Here is a 10,372-nt window from a genome sequence, read left to right as displayed (position 1 = left end):
AAGGGCTCTTGGTGGCGGGTATCATTAGACATGCGATGTCCCCCTACAAAAGCCCTGTTTGGCCTGTGCAGAAACCCGATAAAAGTTGGAGGATGACTATGGATTACCGACAACTGAACAAATTTGCCCCTCTCCTGGCAACCTCTGTCCCAGATGCAGTAACTATAACAGAGCGGCTGTCTGAAGAAGGTGCGGAGTGGTATGCAGTAATCGACCTGGCCAATGCCTTTTTCTCCATTCCAATAGCGGAAGAATCCCAAGACCAGTTTCATTCACTTGGGAAGGGAGGCAATCACATGTTTAAACGTCTACCTCAAGGTTACCTACATAGCCCTACCCTATGCCACGGATTGGTGGCCCGGGACCTGGACATGTGCACATTGGCTCCTAATGTCTCACTGGCACACTACATCGATGATGTACTAATAAGGGGTCCCACTGAGGCAGTGGTCTCAGAAGCCCTAGCTGCTTTAGTCCAACACATGCGAGACAGGGGCTGGGAGATAAATCCGAAGAAGGTGCAGGGCTCTAGCCAGACTGTCCAGTTTCTGGGGATCCAATGGTCTCGGGGTGAGCGCATCATACCCGAGCCTGTGAAGAATAAAATTCAAGAAATAGCCACCCCACGAATAAAACTGAGACACAACGGTTCGTGGGACTATTGGGTTACTGGAGGAGACACATACCTCACCTCACGATGTTATTAAAACCGCTGTGTGCCGTAACACGAAAACAGGCCCACTTCGAGTGGGGAAAGGAACAACAGGTGGCTTTTGATGCAGCCAAAGAAGCCGTAGCTCAAGCTTTACCCCGAGCCCCGCGAGTGCCTGGACAGCCTTTTGAGCTACAGGTATCCGTTACCAATGATACTGCAGTATGGAGTTTGTGGCAGGTTCAACATAGGGTTCTGGTCTAGAAAATTGACAGATGCTGCTACTCGTTACACTCCATTTGAGAAACAATTATTAGCATGTTATTGGGCCCTAACAGAAACAGAAAGACAGACAGGGGACGACAAAGTCAGTTTAAGACCAGACCTATCCATATTATCCTGGGTTCTCTCAGAAAATGAGACACACAAGGTCAGGCGAGCGCAGCAAAGCTCCATAGTGCGCTGGAAATGGTATATCGCAGACAGAGCAAGTAAAGGAAAAGAAGGAATCACCCGACTAAATGAGCATGTGGCTGAATACCCACAAACAGCTGAGAGTGAACTTACGCAGTCGTCTGTCAGTTTAACCCAAGAATCACCGATCTCCTGGGACGTGTCTTTTGAACAGTTGACACCTGAAGAGCGTAGCCATGCCTGGTTCACAGATGGCTCAGCGGTCTGGCGAAACGGCCTTTGGCGATGGCAAGCCGCTGCCTTCAATCGAAAAACCCAGACATTTGTGCATGATGAGGGCGTGGGAGGCTCCAGCCAGCTAGCAGAACTAGCAGCTGTAGTCCTTGCGTTAGAAGAGGAACAGCAACAAGTACACATATATACTGACTCATGGGCAGTAGCCAATGGCATGGCGAGGGCTGCACACTTGGCAGGAAAAAGAGTGGGAGAGCGATAGTGATAGGGGATTCAATTATAAGGGGAATAGATAGGTGTTTCTGCAGCCGCAACCGAGACTCCAGGATGGTATGTTGCCTCCCTGGTGCAAGGGTCAAGGATGTCTTGGAGCGGGTGCAGGACATTCTGAAAAGGGAGGGTGAACAGCCAGTTGTCGTGGTGCACATTGGTACCAATGATATAGGTTAAAAAAAGTGGATGAGGTCCTACGAGACAAATTTAAGGAGCAAGGAGCTAAATTAAAACGTAGGACCTCAAAAGTAGTAATCTCGGGATTGCTACCAGTGCCACGTGCTAGTCAGAGTAGGAATTGCAGGACAGCTCAGATGAATACGTGGCTTGAGCAGTGGTGCAGCAGGGAGGGATTCAAATTACTGGGGCATTGGAACCAGTTCTGGGGGAGGTGGGACCAGTACAAACCGGACGGTCTGCACCTGGGCAGGACTGGAACCAATGTCCTACGGGGAGTGTTTGCTGGTGCTGTTGGGGGGGAGTTAAACTAATATGGCAGGGGGATGGGAACCAATGCAGGGAGATAGAGGGAAACAAAATGGAGACAGAAGCAAAAGATAGAAAGGAGAATAGTATAAGTGGAGGGCAGAGAAACCCAAAGCAAAAAACAAAAAGGGCCACTGTGCAGCAAAATTCTAAAGGGTCAAAGTGTAATAAAAAGGCAAGCATGAAAACTCGGTGCCTCAATAAGGAGTATTCGGAACCCAGGAGAGGGCTCTGAGCTAGTTAGAGTGGGTGAGAGCTCAGATGAACAGGACCCCAAGAAAGAATGCAAAAGGCAGGAGGCAACAGGGCAGAGTAGCACTGTGCCCTGTGCACTGGGGTAAGTGTAAACCACAAGGTGATAGGAAGGGACAATATGTATGAATATAAAGGGGCTGCAGGAGGGGTCAAAACTAAAAATTATGGTTTAAAAACTAGTATTAAAACACTCTACCTAAACGCACGCAGCATTCGAAATAAAGTAAATGAGTTGACAGCACAAATCATTACAAATGGTTATGATTTATTGGCCATTACTGAAACGGGGTAGCAGGTTGGCCAAGACTGGGAATTAAACATACAGGGGTATCTTAACAATTCGGAAAGATAGACAAGAAGGGAAAGGAGGTGGGGTAGCTCTGTTAATAAAGGATGATATCAGGGCAGTTGTGAGAGATGATATTGGCTCTAATGAACAAAATGTTAAATCATTGTGGGTGGAGATTAGAGATAGTAAGGGGAAAATGTCACTGGTGGGCGTAGTTTATAGGCCCCCAAATAATAACTTCACGGTTGGGCGGACAATAATCAAGGGAATAATGGAGGCATATGAAAAAGGAACGGCAGTAATCATGGGGGATTTTAACCTACATATCGATTGGTCAAATCAAATCGCATGGGGTAGCCTGGAGGAGGAATTCATAGAATGCATACGGGATTGTTTCTTAGAACAGTATGTTACAGAACCTACAAGGGAGCAAGCGATCTTAGATCTGGTCCTGTGTAATGAGACAGGAATAATAAACGATCTCCTAGTAAAAGATCCTCTCGAAATTAGTGATCACAGTATGGTTGAATTTGTAATACAGATTGAGGATGAGGAAGTAGTGTCTCAAACGAGCGTACTATGCTTAAACAAAGGGGACTACAGTGGGATGAGGGCAGAGTTGGCTAAAGTAGACTGGAAACACAAACTAAACACTGGTACAATTGAGGAACAGTGGAGGACTTTTAAGGAGCTCTTTCATAGTGCTCAACAAAAATATATTCCAGTGAAAAAGAAGATCGGTCAGAGAAGGGATAAACAGCCGTGGATAACTAAGGAAATAAAGGAGAGTATCAAATTAAAAACCAATGTGTATAAGGTGGCCAAGGTTAGTGGGAAACTAGAAGATTGGGAAAATTTTAAACGACAGCAAAGAATGACTAAGAAAGCAATAAAGAAAGGAAAGATAGATTACGAAAGTAAACTTGCGCAAAACATAAAAACATTTAGTAAAAGCTTTTACCGATATATAAAATGGAAAAGAGTGACTAAAGTAAATGTTGGTCCCTTAGAAGATGAGAAGGGGGATTTAATAATGGGAAATGTGGAAATGGCTGAGACCTTAAACAATTATTTTGCTTCGGTCTTCACAGTGGAAGACACAAAAACCATGCCAAAAATTGCTGGTCACGGGAATGTGGGAGGGGAGGACCTTGAGATAATCACTATCACTAGGGGGGTAGTGCTGGACAGGCTAATGGGACTCAAGGTAGACAAGTCCCCTGGTCCTGATGAAATGCATCCCAGGGTATTAAAAGAGATGGCGGAAGTTATAGCAGATGCATTCGTTATAATCTACCAAAGTTCTCTGGACTCTGGGGAGGTACCAGCGGATTGGAAAGCAGCTAATGTAGCGCCTTTGTTTAAAAAAGGTGGCAGACAAAAGGCAGGTAACTCTTGGCTGGTTAGTTTAACATCTGTAGTGGGGAAAATGCTTGAAGCTATCATTAAGGAAGAAATAGCGGGACATCTAGATAGGAATAGTGCAATCAAGCAGACGCAACATGGATTCATGAAGGGGAAATCATGTTTAACTAATTTACTGGAATTCTTTGAGGATATAACGAGCATGGTGGATAGAGGTGTACCGATGGATGTGGTGTATTTAGATTTCCAAAAGGCATTCGATAAGGTGCCACACAAAAAGTTACTGCAGAAGATAAAGGTACGCGGAGTCAGAGGAAATGTATTAGCATGGATAGAGAATTGGCTGGCTAACAGAAAGCAGAGAGTCGGGATAAATGGGTCCTTTTCGGGTTGGAAATCGGTGGTTAGTGGTGTGCCACAGGGATCGGTACTGGGACCACAACTGTTTACAATATACATAGATGACCTGGAAGAGGGGACAGAGTGTAGTGTAACAAAATTTGCAGATGACACAAAGATTAGTGGGAAAGCGGGTTGTGTCGAGGACACAGAGAGGCTGCAAAGAGATTTAGAGAGGTTAAGTGAATGGACTAAGGTTTGGCAGATGGAATACAATGTTGGAAAATGTGAGGTCATCCACCTTGGGAAAAAAAACAGTAAAAGGGAATATTATTTGAATGGGGAGAAATTACAACATGCTGCGGTGCAGAGGGACCTGGGGGTCCTTGTGCATGAATCTCAAAAAGTTAGTTTGCAGGTGCAGCAGGTAATCAGGAAGGCAAATGGAATGTTGGCCTTCATTGCGAGAGGGATGGAGTACAAATGCAGGGAGGTCCTGCTGCCACTGTATAAGGTATTGGTGAGGCTGCACCTGGAGTACTGCGTGCAGTTTTGGTCACCTTACTTAAGGAAGGATATACTAGCTTTGGAGGGGGTTCAGAGATGATTCACTAGGCTGATTTCAGAGATGAGGGGGTTACCTTATGATGATAGATTGAGTAGACTGGGTCTTTACTCGTTGGAGTTCAGAAGGATGAGGAGTGATCTTATAGAAACATTTAAAATAATGAAAGGGATGGACAAGATAGAGGCAGAGAGGTTGTTTCCACTGGTTGGGGAGACTAGAACTAGGGGGCACAGCCTCAAAATACGGAGGAGCCAATTTAAAACCGAGTTGAGAAGGAATTTCTTCTCCCAGAGGGTTGTGAATCTGTGGAATTCTCTGCCCAGGGAAGCAGTTGAGGCTAGCTCATTGAATGTATTCAAATCACAGATAGATAGATTTTTAACCAATAAGGGAATTAAGGGTTATGGAGAGCGGGCGGGTAAGTGGAGCTGAGTCCATGGCCAGATCAGCCATGATCTTGCTGAATGGCAGAGCAGGCTCGAGGGGCTAGATGGCCGACTCCTGTTCCTAATTCTTATGTTCTTATGTTCTTATGAGCTGGATGCGAAACTGGCATGAACATAACTGGCAAATAACTGGGAAAGACTTGTGGGGAAAGCAGCTATGGGAACAAATATGGTCCAAAGACCAGAAGATGAAAATAACTGTATATCATGTGGACGCTCACATGAAAAACACTTCAAAGACCTCTGAACACATTGCAAGGGTGGTTAAATGTCTTACCACAAGCAGTGCGCAATCTGAATCACCAACCATTACGGGGCGGACTCCCATAAGCCACATGTTAGGCAAAGTTAGTATCCCTACTATTGAAAAGGAAAATCAGACTCAGGACACAGTTTGTGAAGGAGGAAAAGTGTGGGTGCAGTACCCCCAGAAACCCTTACAAGCAGGGGAAATGTTAGCGAAAGGAGAAGGAAACACTTATTGGGTGCTTCTGACAGGTCAAGATATTCCTCTCTGTGTTGACAAGAGTAAATTGACTAAACGGAGCTGAAATTAATATACTTATGCTTCCTCCCACAGGAATTCTGCCCAAAATGGCGACTTACCAACTCATACCGGCAAGTCACTGTGTCTCGTTATCTGTGACTGTGCTACTTCCATCCTCAAACACAGCATGGGATGGCTGTACAGGGTGGTGGTTAGCTAACACCAATCGTACGCAAGACAATCAAGGGTGGATTGTATTGGTGGGACATCTTTTACGGATGGTCCCTGAGAACATCCGGCGCTTTGAAGCTGTTAATACATCCTATCGTTATTTTACTTGTCGCGTTCTTACTGCTTGTATGTATTCTTAGGTGTAGATTGCGGGCGTCGCTTGCGCATACTCAATATGTAACTGATGCATTACGCCTTCAACTTAATTATATTACTTAGAATGTCTAAATATCAAGGGTGCATTGTATTGTATGGGGTTAATCACATACTGTTAATTGTGATATTTAGACATTTACAGTGTGTCTCTGTCCCATGCCCCGTAGAATGTTGTTGCTATAGAGAGAGAGGGAAGTGACCTTGGGACGCACACCAGCTTGTTATGAGACGGTCGGCGCCTCAAGATCTCATGCTTTGTGGATGAGCACCTGGGGCCTTACAGATTAGGAATTGGCCATAAGCCACATGCACCCATGTTTTGTTCAACAGAATGTTTGTTTGATAGTATAAAGGTACAGCACTGCCCCGTAGCTCTTTGAACTTCACCTTGGACCGTGATTCGCGAGCGGTGCCGGGACCCCCAAGGCTCCAGACCAGCCGTCGCTGCAGAGTTCCTGTATTATTAATGTTTCTTTTCTCTCAGTAAATGGTATCTTATTCTTTACTTCATTTGTCTTGTCTCTTATTTAACATTCATCCAGATCCCGAACCTGGGTCTATTGTTATCAATCCAAAGCAGATGGTGTCGAACTTCTTGAGTGTTGTTGGAGCTGTACTCATCCAGGCAAGTGAAGAGTATTCCATCACACTCTTGACTTATAGATGGTGGAAAAGCTTTGGGGAGTCAGGAGGTGAGACACTTGCTGCAGAATACCCAGCCTCTGACCTGCTCTTGTAGCCATAGTATTTATGTGGCCACTCCAGTTAAGTTTCTGGTTGATGGTGACCCCCAGGATGTTGATGGTGGAGGATTTGTTGGAGAAAGTCATTGCCTGGCACTTGTGTGGCATGAATGTTACTTGCCTGTTCTGTCTTTCCACATATGTAAATCCTCTCAATTCTGGTATCACCCTTTTGAATCTTTTTTGAATCCAGTGCCTCTATATTTTTTTTATAATATGGAGACCAGAACTGTGCACAGTACTCTAAGTGCGGTCTAACCAAGATTTGATACAAGTTTAACATAATTTCTCCGCTTTTCAATTCCTATCCTTCTAGAAATGAACCCCATCCGGGACCAGGAGTTTTATCCTCTCTCAAGTTTGATCAGTTATCTCCCTCCTCCCCGCACCCCCCCCCCCCCCCACCCCTTTCTATCTATCTTAAATGTCTTTGTATCTTTTTAGACCTTTTTTCTGATGCCATGCTCACTTTGTTAATCTGCCTGGTAAATACTGAGGCAAAGTGTTCAATGTTTCTGCCATTTTGCTTTAATTACCTACAAGTTTATCTTGTGCATCCTGTAGTGGCTCTATCCCTGCACTTATTTGTCTTTTGTTGGTTATGTATCTGTAGAATACTTTACTATTTCTTTTTATATGCTTTGATCATTTAATTTCATAGGCCGGAATTTTCTGGGATCCGTGTGGGCGGGAATGGAGGCGGGTCAGGTGGGAAATTTGAAAAAAGTGGAAGCGGGTTTGGAACCCACCGTCATCCTGTCCCCATGCGCCGTTCCCTCGGATGCGGTTGCCGATGCGACGCGACCGGAAGAGGCGGGCAACCTTATTGAAATCATTATAAACTTGTTTTCAGACAGTTTAGAGCCTTTTACCCCCTACATTTCAAAATTCCCTGCATGACGAGAGTCACACAGCTCGGGAACTACATCTGTCAACCTGAGGCAGGAGTTGCTCCAGCGGATTACTTGATAGGATCAAATGTATTTTAAAAGCTCCCACCACACAGCTGATCACTTTCCTCAGACAGAAGTGGTTGCTGACTGCATTCCCAGCACAGATTGCGCAAGTCTTTCCAGCAAAGCCTCCATCCAGTGTTACCTCATTGGAAGAACCTTTCTCACCATTGACAGATTGCTTCTGTCAAATCTACTTGACCTGCCATCTATTCCATCATGGGTGCCGTTTATACTGTCTCACCTTGGTCCTCAGAATCTGACCATGATGAGCCCAACACCAGCAGCACCAAGCACACCAACAGCAGCAGCAACAACAACACCATTAACCTTCTCCTCAACTACCTGATGCTTCACAGGACAGAGGCCTTCAGCCGAGGGCTGCACCATGCTGGAGACGATACCCCCAACACAGGGTATACAGGCAGAGGATGAGCTTCCTCAACATGTCTGAGCAGCAGTGCCAAAGGAGGCTCAGGCTATTGCGCCAGGTCGTCGCAGACATTTGCAGATTGCTGGAGGAAGATCTGCAGGCCAGAGGTGTGGGTGGCCACACCGTAACAGTGGCTGTCAAAGTCAGCAGCACCTTCAACTTCTTCACCTCAGGCTCCTTCCAGGGATCTGCAGCAGACATTTGCAGCATCTCGCAGTCGGCCTCCCACAGATGCATCACCCAGGTCACCAATGCCCTGTTTGACAAGTCTGCCAATTATATCAACTTTGCCACTGATGAAGCAGGCGTCGGCTTTGCCGCTCTGGCTGGCTTCCCACGGGTGCACGGCAGCATCAACTGCACACATGTGGCCATCAGGATATCCTATCATAACCCAGGAGTCTTTGTCAACCACAAGGGCTTCCACTCACTCAGTGTGCAACTGATCTGCAACCATAGGAAGATCATCATGCATGTGTGTGCCAAATTTGCTGGTAGCTGTCATGACACTTTCGTCCTTCACCAGTCCACCCTCTCTCAGCTCTTCGCACCTCCAAACAGACTGTCCGGCTGGCTGCTTGGAGACAAGGCTCATGACACCATTGAGGAGGCTAAAGACTGAGGCCAAGGAGAGATATAATGAAAGCTACATGTCCACCAGATGTGTCATAGAGCAGACAATAGGCATGCTGAAAATATGATTCAGATGTCTTGGCCAATCTGGAGGAACCTTTCAGTACACACCAGCCAGGGTCTCCAGAATTGTCGTCTGCTGCGCCCTGACAACATAGTGCAGCAGGGAGGATTAGCGCTGGATGAGGAGCAAGGCACTGAGCACACAGCCTCTTTACACGAGGAGGAGGAGCATCAGCTGGAAGACGAGAAAGAGCAGGCACTGGATGAACCTGCGGTGCAGATGGCACCAGCACCTCAGCACATTGCTGCCCGGGAGTCCAGGACCTCATCATAGCCAGATTTACTTAACTTTACACAGTACACCCATATGGCTGCCACATGCTTCACCAGGTTGGCAACACTCCACAGCCACACCATAAAGCATCTCTACAATGACCAATCCATTCCTTTCACAGTCACCACCATCACTCCAACTCACTAAGCTACTTCCAATAAATGATCACTCCAACTCACTAAGCTACTTCCAATAAATGGTTCACAAAAATTTGTCCAAGACCTGAAAATTTTGAAAAAAAAGCTATTTATGGCTCACATTAAATTAACTGAAACTTCACATTAACATTGAATAAAACACCCAAGTGGCTACTTGCGTGTCATCTTTCTCTTATGAGTGCTTCTACGAGGTGCTACCCCTGTGACTTCAGCAGAGGTGGAGGCAGGCAGCTCATTTCCTTTAGACACTTTTGGCGGTCACCCTCTGGATTTTGGCGCTTATGATAGCCCCGCCAAAGTGTGCTCCCCCTGCGACTGGGACAGGGGCAAACTCGGCCATCGTTGTCCGGGGAGGCATCTGGGGCTCTGACTGAGGGGATGGCAACAGGGTAGAAGTGTGAACACTTTGAGAGGAGCCCCAGCTTCCATGTCCCTTCTCACCATCATCATTCTCTTGGACAACCCACACTTCCCTGCTAGTAAGACCGTGAGGAGCCATGTCTACACTGCCATCCCTCCTAGAGAGGACATCTATGAGCCTCTGCCATCTATTGTCCGTAGATAGCCATCTATTGTCCATAGATAGCCATCTATTCTGCATAGAGACCATGTGCTCCGCTGAAGAATGCATCAGCTGTTTCTTGCAGGTGGCTGGCCTATCCATGCAATGCAAAGCCTGCAATCGGCATCGCCTGTGACACGCTGGTGCTCATGTTGGACATTCTCTGAACACTGGCAGTCATCGCACTCGTAAAACCTATCAGAGCCTCCTGTACTTGTTCCTGCAGCTCCAGATCACCCTCTTTGTGGATGTCACCCGAGGCTCAGAGTCCGCATGCACTTGAGCAGAGCTGGGAAAGTCCTGTGTCCTCCGACAAGGAGTCTCCACTGCTGTCCCTATCTCCACCATCTGCTCTTGC

This window comes from Pristiophorus japonicus, chromosome 9 (assembly GCF_044704955.1).
Source record: "Pristiophorus japonicus isolate sPriJap1 chromosome 9, sPriJap1.hap1, whole genome shotgun sequence".
NCBI classification, from domain to species: Eukaryota; Metazoa; Chordata; class Chondrichthyes; family Pristiophoridae; genus Pristiophorus; species Pristiophorus japonicus.
This window is presented reverse-complemented; position numbering follows the sequence as displayed.